The sequence below is a fragment of the Salmo salar genome, chromosome ssa08 (genome assembly GCF_905237065.1).
Source record: "Salmo salar chromosome ssa08, Ssal_v3.1, whole genome shotgun sequence".
NCBI lineage: Eukaryota > Metazoa > Chordata > Actinopteri > Salmoniformes > Salmonidae > Salmo > Salmo salar.
In genome coordinates, this window is record NC_059449.1 from 19,681,691 (window position 1) to 19,701,270 (window position 19,580).

The 19,580-nt window shown below is 44.2% G+C and overlaps 14 non-coding genes across 14 annotated transcripts; all 14 read right to left on the bottom strand.

Annotated features, from left to right (window-relative positions):
- Positions 1 to 79: 79 nt before the first annotated feature.
- trnae-cuc (transfer RNA glutamic acid (anticodon CUC)) lies at positions 80 to 151 on the bottom strand. Its single transcript has one exon. It is a non-coding gene; the product is annotated as a tRNA-Glu (tRNA).
- Positions 152 to 435: 284 nt separating this feature from the next.
- trnae-cuc (transfer RNA glutamic acid (anticodon CUC)) lies at positions 436 to 507 on the bottom strand. Its single transcript has one exon. It is a non-coding gene; the product is annotated as a tRNA-Glu (tRNA).
- Positions 508 to 1,280: 773 nt separating this feature from the next.
- Positions 1,281 to 1,351, bottom strand: trnae-cuc (transfer RNA glutamic acid (anticodon CUC)). Its single transcript has one exon. It is a non-coding gene; the product is annotated as a tRNA-Glu (tRNA).
- Positions 1,352 to 1,635: 284 nt separating this feature from the next.
- On the bottom strand, positions 1,636 to 1,707 carry trnae-cuc (transfer RNA glutamic acid (anticodon CUC)). Its single transcript has one exon. It is a non-coding gene; the product is annotated as a tRNA-Glu (tRNA).
- Positions 1,708 to 2,891: 1,184 nt separating this feature from the next.
- On the bottom strand, positions 2,892 to 2,963 carry trnae-cuc (transfer RNA glutamic acid (anticodon CUC)). Its single transcript has one exon. It is a non-coding gene; the product is annotated as a tRNA-Glu (tRNA).
- Positions 2,964 to 3,247: 284 nt separating this feature from the next.
- Positions 3,248 to 3,319, bottom strand: trnae-cuc (transfer RNA glutamic acid (anticodon CUC)). Its single transcript has one exon. It is a non-coding gene; the product is annotated as a tRNA-Glu (tRNA).
- Positions 3,320 to 4,917: 1,598 nt separating this feature from the next.
- trnae-cuc (transfer RNA glutamic acid (anticodon CUC)) lies at positions 4,918 to 4,989 on the bottom strand. The gene has a single exon. It is a non-coding gene; the product is annotated as a tRNA-Glu (tRNA).
- Positions 4,990 to 7,001: 2,012 nt separating this feature from the next.
- On the bottom strand, positions 7,002 to 7,074 carry trnae-cuc (transfer RNA glutamic acid (anticodon CUC)). The gene has a single exon. It is a non-coding gene; the product is annotated as a tRNA-Glu (tRNA).
- Positions 7,075 to 8,259: 1,185 nt separating this feature from the next.
- On the bottom strand, positions 8,260 to 8,331 carry trnae-cuc (transfer RNA glutamic acid (anticodon CUC)). The gene has a single exon. It is a non-coding gene; the product is annotated as a tRNA-Glu (tRNA).
- Positions 8,332 to 8,617: 286 nt separating this feature from the next.
- Positions 8,618 to 8,689, bottom strand: trnae-cuc (transfer RNA glutamic acid (anticodon CUC)). Its single transcript has one exon. It is a non-coding gene; the product is annotated as a tRNA-Glu (tRNA).
- Positions 8,690 to 9,680: 991 nt separating this feature from the next.
- Positions 9,681 to 9,753, bottom strand: trnae-cuc (transfer RNA glutamic acid (anticodon CUC)). The gene has a single exon. It is a non-coding gene; the product is annotated as a tRNA-Glu (tRNA).
- A 2,510-nt stretch (positions 9,754 to 12,263) lies between these two features.
- trnae-cuc (transfer RNA glutamic acid (anticodon CUC)) lies at positions 12,264 to 12,335 on the bottom strand. Its single transcript has one exon. It is a non-coding gene; the product is annotated as a tRNA-Glu (tRNA).
- A 2,273-nt stretch (positions 12,336 to 14,608) lies between these two features.
- Positions 14,609 to 14,680, bottom strand: trnae-cuc (transfer RNA glutamic acid (anticodon CUC)). Its single transcript has one exon. It is a non-coding gene; the product is annotated as a tRNA-Glu (tRNA).
- Positions 14,681 to 16,986: 2,306 nt separating this feature from the next.
- trnae-cuc (transfer RNA glutamic acid (anticodon CUC)) lies at positions 16,987 to 17,058 on the bottom strand. The gene has a single exon. It is a non-coding gene; the product is annotated as a tRNA-Glu (tRNA).
- Between the last annotated feature and the right edge of the window lie 2,522 nt (positions 17,059 to 19,580).

Here is a 19,580-nt window from a genome sequence, read left to right on the forward strand (position 1 = left end):
TTTGAAGTGGTACAGATGTGCGATAACCTACTAAATTCATTATGACAGGTTGCACAAGTAAACAAAGAGCAAAGACTAGTTCCCTGACCGGGAATCGAACCCGGGCCGCGGCGGTGAGAGCGCCGAATCCTAACCACTAGACCACCAGGGAAGGATACTGCAGTGCAAATCGGTTCACAATTTGAAATGGTACATATGTGCGATAACATAAAAAAATCATTGTGACAGGTTGCACAAGTAAACAAGTCGCAAAAGACTAGTTCCCTGACCGGGAATAGAACCCCGGCTGCGAGAGCGCCCAAACCTAACCACTAGACCACCAGGAAAGGATACTGCAGGGCAAATCGTTTCACAATTTGAAATGGTACATATGTGCGATAACTGACAAAATTCATTGTGACAGGTTGCACGAGTAAACAAGTCGCAGAAGACTAGTTCCCTGACCGGGAATCGAACCCGGGCCGCGGCGGTGAGAGCGCCGAATCCTAACCACTAGACCACCAGGGAAGGATACTGCAGAGCAAATCGGTTCACAATTTGAAATGGTACAGACAGTTGAAGTCAGAAGTTTACAAACACTTAGGTTGGAGTCATTAAGACTCGTTTGTCAACCACTCCACACATGTCTTGTTAACAAAGTATAGTTTTGGCAAGTCGTTTAGGACTTCTACTGTGTGCATGACACAAGTAATTTTTCCAACAATTGTTTACAGACAGATTATTTCTGTCTGTAAACTGCTTGACATCATGGGAAAATCAAAAGAAATCAGCCAAGTGCAAATCAATCCCAGAACAACAGCAAAGGACCTTGTGAAGATGCTGGAGGAAACAGGTACAAAAGTATCTCTATCCACAGTAAACCAGTCCTATATCGACATAACCTGAAAGGGCGCTCAGCAAGGAAGAAGCTACTGCTCCAAAACCGCCATAAAAAAGCCAGACTACAGTTTGGGGAGAAAGATCGTAGTTTTTGGAGAAATGTCCTCTGGTCTGATGAAACAAAAATACGAACTGTTTGGCCATAATGACCATTGTTATGTTTGGAGGAAATAGGGGGAAGCTTGCATGCCGAAGAACACCATACCAACCGTGAAGCACGGGGGTGGCAGCATGATGTTGTGGGGGTGCTTTGCTGCAGGAGGGACTGGTGCACCACTCGACCACACCAGGGAAGGACACTGCAGGGCAAATTGGTTCGCAATTTGAAGTGGTACAGATGTGCGATAACCTACTAAATTCATTATGACAGGTTGCACAAGTAAACAAAGAGCAAAGACTAGTTCCCTGACCGGGAATCGAACCCGGCCGCGGCGGTGAGAGCGCCGAATCCTAACCACTAGACCACCAGGGAAGGATACTGCAGTGCAAATCGGTTCACAATTTGAAATGGTACATATGTGCGATAACATAAAAAAATCATTGTGACAGGTTGCACAAGTAAACAAGTCGCAAAAGACTAGTTCCCTGACCGGGAATAGAACCCCGGCTGCGAGAGCGCCCAAACCTAACCACTAGACCACCAGGAAAGGATACTGCAGGGCAAATCGTTTCACAATTTGAAATGGTACATATGTGCGATAACTGACAAAATTCATTGTGACAGGTTGCACGAGTAAACAAGTCGCAAGAGACTAGTTCCCTGACCGGGAATCGAACCCGGGCCGCGGCGGTGAGAGCGCCGAATCCTAACCACTATACCACCAGGGAAGGATACTGCAGTGCAAATCGGTTCACAATTTGAAATGGTACAGACAGTTGAAGTCAGAAGTTTACAAACACTTAGGTTGGAGTCATTAAGACTCGTTTGTCAACCACTCCACACATGTCTTGTTAACAAAGTATAGTTTTGGCAAGTCGTTTAGGACTTCTACTGTGTGCATGACACAAGTAATTTTTCCAACAATTGTTTACAGACAGATTATTTCTGTCTGTAAACTGCTTGACATCATGGGAAAATCAAAAGAAATCAGCCAAGTGCAAATCAATCCCAGAACAACAGCAAAGGACCTTGTGAAGATGCTGGAGGAAACAGGTACAAAAGTATCTCTATCCACAGTAAACCAGTCCTATATCGACATAACCTGAAAGGGCGCTCAGCAAGGAAGAAGCTACTGCTCCAAAACCGCCATAAAAAAGCCAGACTACAGTTTGGGGAGAAAGATCGTAGTTTTTGGAGAAATGTCCTCTGGTCTGATGAAACAAAAATACAACTGTTTGGCCATAATGACCATTGTTATGTTTGGAGGAAATAGGGGGAAGCTTGCAAGTCGGTTAGGACTTCTACTGTGTGCATGACACAAGTCATTTTTCCAACAATTGTTTACAGACAGATTATTTCTGTCTGTAAACTGCTTGACATCATGGGAAAATCAAAAGAAATCAGCCAAGTGCAAATCAATCCCAGAACAACAGCAAAGGACCTTGTGAAGATGCTGGAGGAAACAGGTACAAAAGTATCTCTATCCACAGTAAACCAGTCCTATATCGACATAACCTGAAAGGGCGCTCAGCAAGGAAGAAGCTACTGCTCCAAAACCGCCATAAAAAAGCCAGACTACAGTTTGGGGAGAAAGATCGTAGTTTTTGGAGAAATGTCCTCTGGTCTGATGAAACAAAAATACAACTGTTTGGCCATAATGACCATTGTTATGTTTGGAGGAAATAGGGGGAAGCTTGCATGCCGAAGAACACCATACCAACCGTGAAGCACGGGGTGGCAGCATGATGTTGTGGGGGTGCTTTGCTGCAGGAGGGACTGGTGCACCACTCGACCACACCAGGGAAGGACACTGCAGGGCAAATTGGTTCGCAATTTGAAGTGGTACAGATGTGCGATAACCTACTAAATTCATTATGACAGGTTGCACAAGTAAACAAACAGCAAAGACTAGTTCCCTGACCGGGAATCGAACCCGGGCCGCGGCGGTGAGAGCGCCGAATCCTAACCACTAGACCACCAGGGAAGGATACTGCAGCGCAAATCGGTTCACAATTTGAAATGGTACATATGTGCGATAACATAAAAAAATCATTGTGACAGGTTGCACAAGTAAACAAGTCGCAAAAGACTAGTTCCCTGACCGGGAATAGAACCCCGGCTGCGAGAGCGCCCAAACCTAACCACTAGACCACCAGGAAAGGATACTGCAGGGCAAATCGTTTCACAATTTGAAATGGTACATATGTGCGATAACTGACAAAATTCATTGTGACAGGTTGCACGAGTAAACAAGTCGCAAAAGACTAGTTCCCTGACCGGGAATCGAACCCGGGCCGCGGCGGTGAGAGCGCCGAATCCTAACCACTAGACCACCAGGGAAGGATACTGCAGTGCAAATCGGTTCACAATTTGAAATGGTACAGACAGTTGAAGTCAGAAGTTTACAAACACTTAGGTTGGAGTCATTAAGACTCGTTTGTCAACCACTCCACACATGTCTTGTTAACAAAGTATAGTTTTGGCAAGTCGTTTAGGACTTCTACTGTGTGCATGACACGAGTAATTTTTCCAACAATTGTTTACAGACAGATTATTTCTGTCTGTAAACTGCTTGACATCATGGGAAAATCAAAAGAAATCAGCCAAGTGCAAATCAATCCCAGAACAACAGCAAAGGACCTTGTGAAGATGCTGGAGGAAACAGGTACAAAAGTATCTCTATCCACAGTAAACCAGTCCTATATCGACATAACCTGAAAGGGCGCTCAGCAAGGAAGAAGCTACTGCTCCAAAACCGCCATAAAAAAGCCAGACTACAGTTTGGGGAGAAAGATCGTAGTTTTTGGAGAAATGTCCTCTGGTCTGATGAAACAAAAATACAACTGTTTGGCCATAATGACCATTGTTATGTTTGGAGGAAATAGGGGGAAGCTTGCAAGTCGGTTAGGACTTCTACTTTGTGCATGACACAAGTCATTTTTCCAACAATTGTTTACAGACAGATTATTTCTGTCTGTAAACTGCTTGACATCATGGGAAAATCAAAAGAAATCAGCCAAGTGCAAATCAATCCCAGAACAACAGCAAAGGACCTTGTGAAGATGCTGGAGGAAACAGGTACAAAAGTATCTCTATCCACAGTAAACCAGTCCTATATCGACATAACCTGAAAGGGCGCTCAGCAAGGAAGAAGCTACTGCTCCAAAACCGCCATAAAAAAGCCAGACTACAGTTTGGGGAGAAAGATCGTAGTTTTTGGAGAAATGTCCTCTGGTCTGATGAAACAAAAATACAACTGTTTGGCCATAATGACCATTGTTATGTTTGGAGGAAATAGGGGGAAGCTTGCAAGTCGGTTAGGACTTCTACTTTGTGCATGACACAAGTCATTTTTCCAACAATTGTTTACAGACAGATTATTTCTGTCTGTAAACTGCTTGACATCATGGGAAAATCAAAAGAAATCAGCCAAGTGCAAATCGATCCCAGAACAACAGCAAAGGACCTTGTGAAGATGCTGGAGGAAACAGGTACAAAAGTATCTCTATCCACAGTAAACCAGTCCTATATCGACATAACCTGAAAGGGCGCTCAGCAAGGAAGAAGCTACTGCTCCAAAACCGCCATAAAAAAGCCAGACTACAGTTTGGGGAGAAAGATCGTAGTTTTTGGAGAAATGTCCTCTGGTCTGATGAAACAAAAATACAACTGTTTGGCCATAATGACCATTGTTATGTTTGGAGGAAATAGGGGGAAGCTTGCATGCCGAAGAACACCATACCAACCGTGAAGCACGGGGGTGGCAGCATGATGTTGTGGGGGTGCTTTGCTGCAGGAGGGACTGGTGCACCACTCGACCACACCAGGGAAGGACACTGCAGGGCAAATTGGTTCACAATTTGAAATGGTACAGATGTGCGATAACCTACTAAATTCATTGTGACAGGTTGCACGAGTAAACAAATCGCAAAGACTAGTTCCCTGACCGGGAATCGAACCCGGGCAGCGGCGGTGAGAGCGCCGAATCCTAACCACTAGACCACCAGGGAAGGATACTGCAGTGCAAATCGGTTCACAATTTGAAATGGTACAGACAGTTGAAGTCAGAAGTTTACAAACACTTAGGTTGGAGTCATTAAGACTCGTTTGTCAACCACTCCACACATGTCTTGTTAACAAAGTATAGTTTTGGCAAGTCGTTTAGGACTTCTACTGTGTGCATGACACAAGTAATTTTTCCAACAATTGTTTACAGACAGATTATTTCTGTCTGTAAACTGCTTGACATCATGGGAAAATCAAAAGAAATCAGCCAAGTGCAAATCAATCCCAGAACAACAGCAAAGGACCTTGTGAAGATGCTGGAGGAAACAGGTACAAAAGTATCTCTATCCACAGTAAACCAGTCCTATATCGACATAACCTGAAAGGGCGCTCAGCAAGGAAGAAGCTACTGCTCCAAAACCGCCATAAAAAAGCCAGACTACAGTTTGGGGAGAAAGATCGTAGTTTTTGGAGAAATGTCCTCTGGTCTGATGAAACAAAAATAGAACTGTTTGGCCATAATGACCATTGTTATGTTTGGAGGAAATAGGGGGGAAGCTTGCAAGTCGGTTAGGACTTCTACTTTGTGCATGACACAAGTCATTTTTCCAACAATTGTTTACAGACAGATTATTTCTGTCTGTAAACTGCTTGACATCATGGGAAAATCAAAAGAAATCAGCCAAGTGCAAATCAATCCCAGAACAACAGCAAAGGACCTTGTGAAGATGCTGGAGGAAACAGCTACAAAAGTATCTCTATCCACAGTAAACCAGTCCTATATCGACATAACCTGAAAGGGCGCTCAGCAAGGAAGAAGCTACTGCTCCAAAACCGCCATAAAAAAGCCAGACTACAGTTTGGGGAGAAAGATCGTAGTTTTTGGAGAAATGTCCTCTGGTCTGATGAAACAAAAATACAACTGTTTGGCCATAATGACCATTGTTATGTTTGGAGGAAATAGGGGAAGCTTGCAAGTCGGTTAGGACTTCTACTTTGTGCATGACACAAGTCATTTTTCCAACAATTGTTTACAGACAGATTATTTCTGTCTGTAAACTGCTTGACATCATGGGAAAATCAAAAGAAATCAGCCAAGTGCAAATCGATCCCAGAACAACAGCAAAGGACCTTGTGAAGATGCTGGAGGAAACAGGTACAAAAGTATCTCTATCCACAGTAAACCAGTCCTATATCGACATAACCTGAAAGGGCGCTCAGCAAGGAAGAAGCTACTGCTCCAAAACCGCCATAAAAAAGCCAGACTACAGTTTGGGGAGAAAGATCGTAGTTTTTGGAGAAATGTCCTCTGGTCTGATGAAACAAAAATACAACTGTTTGGCCATAATGACCATTGTTATGTTTGGAGGAAATAGGGGGGAAGCTTGCAAGTCGGTTAGGACTTCTACTTTGTGCATGACACAAGTCATTTTTCCAACAATTGTTTACAGACAGATTATTTCTGTCTGTAAACTGCTTGACATCATGGGAAAATCAAAAGAAATCAGCCAAGTGCAAATCGATCCCAGAACAACAGCAAAGGACCTTGTGAAGATGCTGGAGGAAACAGGTACAAAAGTATCTCTATCCACAGTAAACCAGTCCTATATCGACATAACCTGAAAGGGCGCTCAGCAAGGAAGAAGCTACTGCTCCAAAACCGCCATAAAAAAGCCAGACTACAGTTTGGGGAGAAAGATCGTAGTTTTTGGAGAAATGTCCTCTGGTCTGATGAAACAAAAATACAACTGTTTGGCCATAATGACCATTGTTATGTTTGGAGGAAATAGGGGGAAGCTTGCATGCCGAAGAACACCATACCAACCGTGAAGCACGGGGGTGGCAGCATGATGTTGTGGGGGTGCTTTGCTGCAGGAGGGACTGGTGCACCACTCGACCACACCAGGGAAGGACACTGCAGGGCAAATTGTTTCGCAATTTGAAGTGGTACAGATGTGCGATAACCTACTAAATTCATTATGACAGGTTGCACAAGTAAACAAAGAGCAAAGACTAGTTCCCTGACCGGGAATCGAACCCGGGCCGCGGCGGTGAGAGCGCCCGAATCCTAACCACTAGACCACCAGGGAAGGATACTGCAGTGCAAATCGGTTCACAATTTGAAATTGTACAGACAGTTGAAGTCAGAAGTTTACAAACACTTAGGTTGGAGTCATTAAGACTCGTTTGTCAACCACTCCACACATGTCTTGTTAACAAAGTATAGTTTTGGCAAGTCGTTTAGGACTTCTACTGTGTGCATGACACAAGTAATTTTTCCAACAATTGTTTACAGACAGATTATTTCTGTCTGTAAACTGCTTGACATCATGGGAAAATCAAAAGAAATCAGCCAAGTGCAAATCAATCCCAGAACAACAGCAAAGGACCTTGTGAAGATGCTGGAGGAAACAGGTACAAAAGTATCTCTATCCACAGTAAACCAGTCCTATATCGACATAACCTGAAAGGGCGCTCAGCAAGGAAGAAGCTACTGCTCCAAAACCGCCATAAAAAAGCCAGACTACAGTTTGGGGAGAAAGATCGTAGTTTTTGGAGAAATGTCCTCTGGTCTGATGAAACAAAAATAGAACTGTTTGGCCATAATGACCATTGTTATGTTTGGAGGAAATAGGGGGAAGCTTGCAAGTCGGTTAGGACTTCTACTTTGTGCATGACACAAGTCATTTTTCCAACAATTGTTTACAGACAGATTATTTCTGTCTGTAAACTGCTTGACATCATGGGAAAATCAAAAGAAATCAGCCAAGTGCAAATCAATCCCAGAACAACAGCAAAGGACCTTGTGAAGATGCTGGAGGAAACAGCTACAAAAGTATCTCTATCCACAGTAAACCAGTCCTATATCGACATAACCTGAAAGGGCGCTCAGCAAGGAAGAAGCTACTGCTCCAAAACCGCCATAAAAAAGCCAGACTACAGTTTGGGGAGAAAGATCGTAGTTTTTGGAGAAATGTCCTCTGGTCTGATGAAACAAAAATACAACTGTTTGGCCATAATGACCATTGTTATGTTTGGAGGAAATAGGGGGAAGCTTGCACGCCGAAGAACACCATACCAACCGTGAAGCACGGGGGTGGCAGCATGATGTTGTGGGGGTGCTTTGCTGCAGGAGGGACTGGTGCACCACTCGACCACACCAGGGAAGGACACTGCAGGGCAAATTGGTTCGCAATTTGAAGTGGTACAGATGTGCGATAACCTACTAAATTCATTATGACAGGTTGCACAAGTAAACAAAGAGCAAAGACTAGTTCCCTGACCGGGAATCGAACCCAGGCCGCGGCGGTGAGAGCGCCGAATCCTAACCACTAGACCACCAGGGAAGGATACTGCAGCGCAAATCGGTTCACAATTTGAAATGGTACATATGTGCGATAACATAAAAAAATCATTGTGACAGGTTGCACAAGTAAACAAGTCGCAAAAGACTAGTTCCCTGACCGGGAATAGAACCCCGGCTGCGAGAGCGCCGAATCCTAACCACTAGACCACCAGGAAAGGATAGTGCTGGGCACAAATCGTTTCACAATTTGAAATGGTACATATGTGCGATAACTGACAAAATTCATTGTGACAGGTTGCACGAGTAAACAAGTCCCAAAAGTCTAGTTCCCTGACCGGGAATCGAACCCGGGCCGCGGCGGTGAGAGCGCCGAATCCTAACCACTAGACCACCAGGGAAGGATACTGCAGTGCAAATCGGTTCACAATTTGAAATGGTACAGACAGTTGAAGTCAGAAGTTTACAAACACTTAGGTTGGAGTCATTAAGACTCGTTTGTCAACCACTCCACACATGTCTTGTTAACAAAGTATAGTTTTGGCAAGTCGTTTAGGACTTCTACTGTGTGCATGACACAAGTCATTTTTCCAACAATTGTTTACAGACAGATTATTTCTGTCTGTAAACTGCTTGACATCATGGGAAAATCAAAAGAAATCAGCCAAGTGCAAATCAATCCCAGAACAACAGCAAAGGACCTTGTGAAGATGCTGGAGGAAACAGGTACAAAAGTATCTCTATCCACAGTAAACCAGTCCTATATCGACATAACCTGAAAGGGCGCTCAGCAAGGAAGAAGCTACTGCTCCAAAACCGCCATAAAAAAGCCAGACTACATTTTGGGGAGAAAGATCGTAGTTTTTGGAGAAATGTCCTCTGGTCTGATGAAACAAAAATAGAACTGTTTGGCCATAATGACCATTGTTATGTTTGGAGGAAACAGGGGGAAGCTTGCACGCCGAAGAACACCATACCAACCGTGAAGCACGGGGGTGGCAGCATGATGTTGTGGGGGTGCTTTGCTGCAGGAGGGACTGGTGCACCACTCGAACACCAGGGAAGGACACTGCAGGGCAAATCGGTTCGCAATTTGAAGTGGTACAGATGTGCGATAACCTACTAAATTCATTATGACAGGTTGAAGTGGTACAGATGTGCGATAACCTACTAAATTCATTATGACAGGTTGCACAAGTAAACAAAGAGCAAAGACAAGTTCCCTGACCGGGAATAGAACCCCGGCTGCGAGAGCGCCGAATCCTAACCACTAGACCACCAGGAAAGGATACTGCAGGGCAAACCGTTCACAATTTGAAATGGTACATATGTGCGATAAGTGACAAAATTCATTGTGACAGGTTGCACGAGTAACAAGTCGCAAAAGACTAGTTCCATTACCGGGAATCGAACCCGGGCCGCGGCGGTGAGAGCGCCGAATCCTAACCACTAGACCACCAATGAAGGATACTGCAGTGCAAATCGGTTCACAATTTGAAATGGTACACATGTGCGGTAACATAAAAAAATCATTGTGACAGGTTGCACAAGTAAACAAAGAGCAAAGACAAGTTCCCTGAACGGGAATAGAACCCCCGCTGCGAGAGCGCCGAATCCTAACCACTAGACCACCAGCAAAGGATTCTGCAGGGCAAATCGTTTCACAATTTGAAATGGTACAGATGTGCGATAACCTACTAAATTGATTATGACAGGTTGCACAAGCAAACAAAGAGCAAAGACAAGTTCCCTGAACGGGAATAGAACCCCGGCTGCGAGAGCGCCGAATCTTAACCACTAGACCACCAGGAAAGGATACTGCAGGGCAAATCGTTTCACAATTTGAAATGGTACATATGTGCGATAACTGACAAAATTCATTGTGACAGGTTGCACGAGTAAACAAGTCGCAAAAGACTAGTTCCCTGACCGGGAATCGAACCAGGGCCGCAGCGGTGAGAGCACCGAAGCCTAACAACTAGACCACCAGGGAAGGATACTGCAGTCCAAATCGGTTCAGAATTTGAAATGGTACAGACAGTTGAAGTCAGAAGTTTACAAACACTTAGGTTGGAGTCATTAAGACTCGTTTGTCAACCACTCCACACATGTCTTGTTATCAAAGTATACTTTTGGCAAATCGTTTAGGACTTCTACTTTGTGCATGACACAAGTCATTTTTCCAACAATTGTTTACAGACAGATTATTTCTGTCTGTAAACTGCTTGACATCATGGGAAAATCAAAAGAAATCAGCCAAGTGCAAATCAATCCCAGAACAACAGCAAAGGACCTTGTGAAGATGCTGGAGGAAACAGGTACAAAAGTATCTCTATCCACAGTAAACCAGTCCTATATCGACATAACCTGAAAGGGCGCTCAGCAAGGAAGAAGCTACTGCTCCAAAACCGCCATAAAAAAGCCAGACTACAGTTTGGGGTGAAAAATCGTAGTTTTTGCAGAAATGTCCTCTGGTCTGATGAAACAAAAATACAACTGTTTGGCCATAATGACCATTGTTATGTTTGGAGGAAATAGGGGGAAGCTTGCACGCCGAAGAACACCATACCAACCGTGAAGCACGGGGGTGGCAGCATGATGTTGTGGGGGTGCTTTGCTGCAGGAGGGACTGGTGCACCACTCGACCACACCAGGGAAGGACACTGCAGGGCAAATCGGTTCGCAATTTGAAGTGGTACAGATGTGCGATAACCTACTAAATTCATTATGACAGGTTGCACAAGTAAACAAAGAGCAAAGACAAGTTCCCTGACCGGGAATAGAACCCCGGCTGCGAGAGCGCGAATCCTAACCACTAGACCACCAGGAAAGGATACTGCAGGGCAAATCGTTTCACAATTTGAAATGGTACATATGTGCGATAACTGACAAAATTCATTGTGACAGGTTGCACGAGTAACAAGTCGCAAAAGACTAGTTCCATTACCGGGAATAGAACCCGGGCGGCGGCAGTGAGAGCGCCGAATCCTAACCACTAGACCACCAGGGAAGAATACTGCAGTGCAAATCGGTTCACAATTTGAAATGGTACAGACAGTTGAAGTCAGAAATTTACAAACACTTAGGTTGGAGTCATTAACACTCGTTTGTCAACCACTCCACACATTTCTTGTTAACCAAGTATAGTTTTGGCAAGTCGGTTAGGACTTCTTCTTTGTGCATGACACAAGTCATTTTTCCAACAATTGTTTACAGACAGATTATTTCACTCATAATTCACTATATCACAAATCCAGTGGGGTCAGAAGTTTACAAACACTAAGTTGGCTGTGCCTTTAAACAGCTTGGAAAATTTCCCGAAAATGATGTCATGGCTTTAGAATCTTCTGATAGGCTAATTGACATCATCTGAGTCAATTGGAGGTGTACCTGTAGATGTATTTCAAGGCCTACCTTCAAACTCAGTGCCTCTTTGCTTGACATCATGGGAAAATCAAAAGAAATCAGCCAAGTGCAAATCAATCCCAGAACAACAGCAAAGGACCTTGTGAAGATGCTGGAGGAAACAGGTACAAAAGTATCTCTATCCACAGTAAAACGAGTCCTATATCGACATAACCTGAAAGGGCGCTCAGCAAGGAAGAAGCTACTGCTCCAAAACCGCCATAAAAAAGCCAGACTACAGTTTGGAGAGAAAGATCGTAGTTTTTGGAGAAATGTCCTCTGGTCTGATGAAACAAAAATAGAACTGTTTGGCCATAATGACCATTGTTATGTTTGGAGGAAATAGGGGGAGGCTTGCAAGCCGAAGAACACCATACCAACCGTGAAGCACGGGGTGGCAGCATCATGTTGTGGGGGTGCTTTGCTGCAGGAGGGACTGGTGCACCACTCGAACACCAGGGATAGACACTGCAGGGGAAATCGGTTCGCAATTTGAAGTGGTACAGATGTGCGATAACCTACTAAATTCATTATGACAGGTTGCACAAGTAAACAAGGAGCAAAGACTAGTTCCCTGACCGGGAATCAAACCCGGGACGCGGCAGTGAGAGCACCGAATCCTAACCACTAGACCACCAGGGAAGGATACTGCAGTGCAAATCGGTTCACAATTTGAAATGGTACAGACAGTTGAAGTCAGAAATTTAGAAACACTTAGGTTGGAGTCATTAACACTCGTTTGTCAACCACTCCACACATTTCTTGTTAACCAAGTATAGTTTTGGCAAGTCGGTTAGGACTTCTACTTTGTGCATGACTCAAGTCATTTTTCCAACAATTGTTTACAGACAGATTATTTCACTTATATTTCACTATATCACAAATCCAGTGGGGTCAGAAGTTTACAAACACTAAGTTGGCTGTGCCTTTAAACAGCTTGGAAAATTCCCGAAAATGATGTCATGGCTTTAGAATCTTCTGATAGGCTAATTGACATCATTTGAGTCAATTGGAGGTGTACCTGTAGATGTATTTCAAGGCCTACCTTCAAACTCAGTGCCTCTTTGCTTGACATCATGGGAAAATCAAAAGAAATCAGCCAAGTGCAAATCAATCCCAGAACAACAGCAAAGGACCTTGTGAAGATGCTGGAGGAAACAGGTACAAAAGTATCTCTATCCACAGTAAACCGAGTCCTATATCGACATAACCTGAAAGGGCGCTCAGCAAGGAAGAAGCTACTGCTCCAAAACCGCCATAAAAAAGCCAGACTACAGTTTGGGGTGAAAAATCGTAGTTTTTGCAGAAATGTCCTCTGGTCTGATGAAACAAAAATAGAACTGTTTGGCAATAATGACCATTGTTATGTTTGGAGGAAATAGGGGGAAGCTTGCACGCCGAAGAACACAATACCAACAGTGAAGCACGGGGGTGGCAGCATGATGTTGTGGGGGTGCTTTGCTGCAGGAGGGACTGGTGCACCACTCGAACACCAGGGAAGGACACTGCAGGGCAAATCGGTTCGCAATTTGAAGTGGTACAGATGTGCGATAACCTACTAAATTCATTATGACAGGTTGCACAAGTAAACAAAGAGCAAAGACAAGTTCCCTGACCGGGAATAGAACCCCAGCTGCGAGAGCGCCGAATCCTAACCACTAGACCACCAGGAAAGGATACTGCAGGGCAAATCGTTTCACAATTTGAAATGGTACATATGTGCGATAACTGACAAAATTCATTGTGACAGGTTGCACGAGTAACAAGTCGCAAAAGACTAGTTCCATTACCGGGAATCGAACCCGGACCGCGGCAGTGAGAGCACCGAATCCTAACCACTAGACCACCAGGAAAGGATACTGCAGGGCAAATCGTTTCACAATTTGAAATGGTACATATGTGCGATAACTGACAAAATTCATTGTGACAGGTTGCACGAGTAACAAGTCGCAAAAGACTAGTTCCATTACCGGGAATCGAACCCGGGCCGCGGCAGTGAGAGCGCCGAATCCTAACCACTAGACCACCAGGGAAGAATACTGCAGTGCAAATCGGTTCACAATTTGAAATGGTACAGACAGTTGAAGTCAGAAATTTACAAACACTTAGGTTGGAGTCATTAACACTCGTTTGTCAACCACTCCACACATTTCTTGTTAACCAAGTATAGTTTTGGCAAGTCGGTTAGGACTTCTTCTTTGTGCATGACACAAGTCATTTTTCCAACAATTGTTTACAGACAGATTATTTCATGTTACTAAGTTGGCGTATTAAATGTCTGGCTTGATCTTCTGATAGGCTAATTGACATCATCTGATCAATTGGGTGTACCTGTAGATGTATTTCAAGGCCTACTTCAAACTCAGTGCCTCTTTGCTTGACATCATGGGAAAATCAAAAGAAATCAGCCAAGTGCAAATCAATCCCAGAACAACAGCAAAGGACCTTGTGAAGATGCTGGAGGAAACAGGTACAAAAGTATCTCTATCCACAGTAAAACGAGTCCTATATCGACATAACCTGAAAGGGCGCTCAGCAAGGAAGAAGCTACTGCTCCAAAACCGCCATAAAAAAGCCAGACTACAGTTTGGAGAGAAAGATCGTAGTTTTTGGAGAAATGTCCTCTGGTCTGATGAAACAAAAATAGAACTGTTTGGCCATAATGACCATTGTTATGTTTGGAGGAAATAGGGGGAGGCTTGCAAGCCGAAGAACACCATACCAACCGTGAAGCACGGGGTGGCAGCATCATGTTGTGGGGGTGCTTTGCTGCAGGAGGGACTGGTGCACCACTCGAACACCAGGGATGGACACTGCAGGGGACATCGGTTCGCAATTTGAAGTGGTACAGATGTGCAATAACCTACTAAATTCATTATGACAGGTTGCACAAGTAAACAAGGAGCAAAGACTAGTTCCCTGACCGGGAATCAAACCCGGGACGCGGCAGTGAGAGCGCCGAATCCTAACCACTAGACCACCAGGGAAGGATACTGCAGTGCAAATCGGTTCACAATTTGAAATGGTACAGACAGTTGAAGTCAGAAATTTAGAAACACTTAGGTTGGAGTCATTAACACTCGTTTGTCAACCACTCCACACATTTCTTGTTAACCAAGTATAGTTTTTGCAAGTCGGTTAGGGCTTCTACTTTGTGCATGACACAAGTCATTTTTCCAACAATTGTTTACAGACAGATTATTTCACTCATAATTCACTATATCACAAATCCAGTGGGGTCAGAAGTTTACAAACACTAAGTTGGCTGTGCCTTTAAACAGCTTGGAAAATTCCCGAAAAATGTCTGGCTTTAAATCTTCTGATAGGCTAATTGACATCATCTAGTCAATTGAGGTGTACCTGTAGATGTATTTCAAGGCCTACCTTCAAACTCAGTGCCTCTTTGCTTGACATCATGGGAAAATCAAAAGAAATCAGCCAAGTGCAAATCAATCCCAGAACAACAGCAAAGGACCTTGTGAAGATGCTGGAGGAAACAGGTACAAAAGTATCTCTATCCACAGTAAACCAGTCCTATATCGACATAACCTGAAAGAGCGCTCAGCAAGGAAGAAGCTACTGCTCCAAAACCGCCATAAAAAAGCCAGACTACAGTTTGGCGAGAAAGATCGTAGTTTTTGGAGAAATGTCCTCTGGTCTGATGAAACAAAAATAGAACTGTTTGGCCATAATGACCATTGTTATGTTTGGAGGAAATAGGGGGAAGCTTGCACGCCGAAGAACACCATACCAACCGTGAAGCACGGGGGTGGCAGCATGATGTTGTGGTGGTGCTTTGCTGTAGGAGGGACTGATGCACCACTTGAACACCAGGGAAGGACAATGCTGGGCAAATCGGTTCGCAATTTGAAGTGGTACAGATGTGCGATAACCTACTAAATTCATTATGACAGTTGCAAAAAAGACTAGTTCCCTGACCGGAATTGAACCCGGGCCACGGCGGTGAGCGCCGAATCTACCACTAGACCACCAGGGAAGGATACTGCAGTGCAAATCGGTTCACAATTTGAAATGGTACATATGTGCGATAACATAAAAAAATCATTGTGACAGGTTGCACAAGTAAACAAGTCGCAAATTACTAGTTCCCTGACCGGGAATAGAACCCCGGCTGCGAGAGCGCCGAATCCTAACCACTAGACCACCAGGAAAGGATACTGCAGGGCAAATCGTTTCACAATTTGAAATTGTACATATGTGCGATAACTGACAAAATTCATTGTGACAGGTTGCACGAGTAAACAAGTCGCAAAAGACTAGTTCCCTGACCCGGAATCGAACCCCGGTGGTGAGAGCGCCGAATCCTAACCACTAGACCACCAGGGAAGGATACTGCAGTGCAAATCGGTTCACAATTTGAAATGGTACAGACAGTTGAAGTCAGAAGTTTACAAACACTTAGGTTGGAGTCATTAAGACTCGTTTGTCAACCACTCCACACATGTCTTGTTAACAAAGTATAGTTTTGGCAAGTCGTTTAGGACTTCTACTGTGTGCATGACACAAGTCATTTTTCCAACAATTGTTTACAGACAGATTATTTCTGTCTGTAAACTGCTTGACATCATGGGAAAATCAAAAGAAATCAGCCAAGTGCAAATCAATCCCAGAACAACAGCAAAGGACCTTGTGAAGATGCTGGAGGAAACAGGTACAAAAGTATCTCTATCCACAGTAAACCAGTCCTATATCGACATAACCTGAAAGGGCGCTCAGCAAGGAAGAAGCTACTGCTCCAAAACCGCCATAAAAAAGCCAGACTACAGTTTGGCGAGAAAGATCGTAGTTTTTGGAGAAATGTCCTCTGGTCTGATGAAACAAAAATAGAACTGTTTGGCCATAATGACCATTGTTATGTTTGGAGGAAATAGGGGGAAGCTTGCACGCCGAAGAACACCATACCAACCGTGAAGCACAGGGGTGGCAGCATGATGTTGTGGGGGTGCTTTGCTGCAGGAGGGACTGGTGCACCACTAGACCACCAGGGAAGGATACTGCAGTGCAAATCGGTTCACAATTTGAAATGGTACATATGTGCGATAACATAAAAAAATCATTGTGACAGGTTGCACAAGTAAACAAGTCGCAAAAGACTAGTTCCCTGACCGGGAATAGAACCCCGGCTGCGAGAGCGCCGAATCCTAACCACTAGACCACCAGGAAAGGATACTGCAGGGCAAATCGTTTCACAATTTGAAATGGTACATATGTGCGATAACTGACAAAATTCATTGTGACAGGTTGCACGAGTAAACAAGTCGCAAAAGACTAGTTCCCTGACCGGAAATCGAACCCGGGCCGCGGCGGTGAGAGCGCCGAATCCTAACCACTAGACCACCAGGGAAGGATACTGCAGTGCAAATCGGCTCACAATTTGAAATGGTACAGACAGTTGAAGTCAGAAGTTTACAAACACTTAGGTTGGAGTCATTAAGACTCGTTTGTCAACCACTCCACACATGTCTTGTTAACAAAGTATAGTTTTGGCAAGTCGTTTAGGACTTCTACTGTGTGCATGACACAAGTCATTTTTCCAACAATTGTTTACAGACAGATTATTTCTGTCTGTAAACTGCTTGACATCATGGGAAAATCAAAAGAAATCAGCCAAGTGCAAATCAATCCCAGAACAACAGCAAAGGACCTTGTGAAGATGCTGGAGGAAACAGGTACAAAAGTATCTCTATCCACAGTAAACCAGTCCTATATCGACATAACCTGAAAGGGCGCTCAGCAAGGAAGAAGCTACTGCTCCAAAACCGCCATAAAAAAGCCAGACTACAGTTTGGCGAGAAAGATCGTAGTTTTTGGAGAAATGTCCTCTGGTCTGATGAAACAAAAATAGAACTGTTTGGCCATAATGACCATTGTTATGTTTGGAGGAAATAGGGGGAAGCTTGCACAACCGAAGAACACCATACCAACCGTGAAGCACAGGGGTGGCAGCATGATGTTGTGGGGGTGCTTTGCTGCAGGAGGGACTGGTGCACCACTCGAACACCAGGGAAGGACACTGCAGGGCAAATTGGTTCGCAATTTGAAGTGGTACAGATGTGCGATAACCTACTAAATTCATTATGACAGGTTGAAGTGGTACAGATGTGCGATAACCTACTAAATTCATTATGACAGGTTGCACAAGTAAACAAAGAGCAAAGACAAGTTCCCTGACCGGGAATAGAACCCCGGCTGCGAGAGCGCCGAATCTTAACCACTAGACCACCAGGAAAGGATACTGCAGGGCAAATCGTTTCACAATTTGAAATGGTACATATGTGCGATAACTGACAAAATTCATTGTGACAGGTTGCACGAGTAAACAAGTCGCAAAAGACTAGTTCCCTGACCGGGAATCGAACCGGGGCCGCAGCGGCTAGAGCACCGAAGCCTAACAACTAGACCACCAGGGAAGGATACTGGAGTCCAAATCGGTTCACAATTTGAAATGGTACAGACAGTTGAAGTCAGAAGTTTACAAACACTTAGGTTGGAGTCATTAAGACTCGTTTGTCAACCACTCCACACATGTCTTGTTAACAAAGTATAGTTTTGGCAAATCGGTTAGGACTTCTACTTTGTGCATGACACAAGTCATTTTTCCAACAATTGTTTACAGACAGATTATTTCTGTCTGTAAACTGCTTGACATCATGGGAAAATCAAAAGAAATCAGCCAAGTGCAAATCAATCCCAGAACAACAGCAAAGGACCTTGTGAAGATGCTGGAGGAAACAGGTACAAAAGTATCTCTATCCACAGTAAACCAGTCCTATATCGACATAACCTGAAAGGGCGCTCAGCAAGGAAGAAGCTACTGCTCCAAAACCGCCATAAAAAAGCCAGACTACAGTTTGGGGAGAAAAATCGTAGTTTTTGGAGAAATGTCCTCTGGTCTGATGAAACAAAAATAGAACTGTTTGGCCATAATGACCATTGTTATGTTTGGAGGAAATAGGGGGAAGCTTGCACGCCGAAGAACACAATACCAACAGTGAAGGACGGGGGTGGCAGCATGATGTTGTGGGGGTGCTTTGCTGCAGGAGGGACTGGTGCACCACTCGAACACCAGGGAAGGACACTGCAGGGCAAATCGGTTCGCAATTTGAAGTGGTACAGATGTGCGATAACCTACTAAATTCATTATGACAGGTTGCACAAGTAAACAAAGAGCAAAGACAAGTTCCCTGACCGGGAATAGAACCCCGGCTGCGAGAGCGCCGAATCCTAACCACTAGACCACCAGGAAAGGATACTGCAGGGCAAATCGTTTCACAATTTGAAATGGTACATATGTGCGATAACTGACAAAATTCATTGTGACAGGTTGCACGAGTAACAAGTCGCATAAGACTAGTTCCATTACTGGGAATCGAACCCGGGCCGCGGCAGTGAGAGCGCCGAATCCTAACCACTAGACCACCAGGGAAGAATACTGCAGTGCAAATCGGTTCACAATTTGAAATGGTACAGACAGTTGAAGTCAGAAGTTTACAAACACTTAGGTTGGAGTCATTAAGACTCGTTTGTCAACCACTCCACACATGTCTTGTTAACAAAGTATAGTTTTGGCAAGTCGGTTAGGACTTCTACTGTGTGCATGACACAAGTCATTTTTCCAACAATTGTTTACCGACAGATTATTTCTGTCTGTAAACTGCTTGACATCATGGGAAAATCAAAAGAAATCAGCCAAGTGCAAATCAATCCCAGAACAACAGCAAAGGACCTTGTGAAGATGCTGGAGGAAACAGGTACAAAAGTATCTCTATCCACAGTAAAACGAGTCCTATATCGACATAACCTGAAAGGGCGCTCAGCAAGGAAGAAGCTACTGCTCCAAAACCGCCATAAAAAAGCCAGACTACA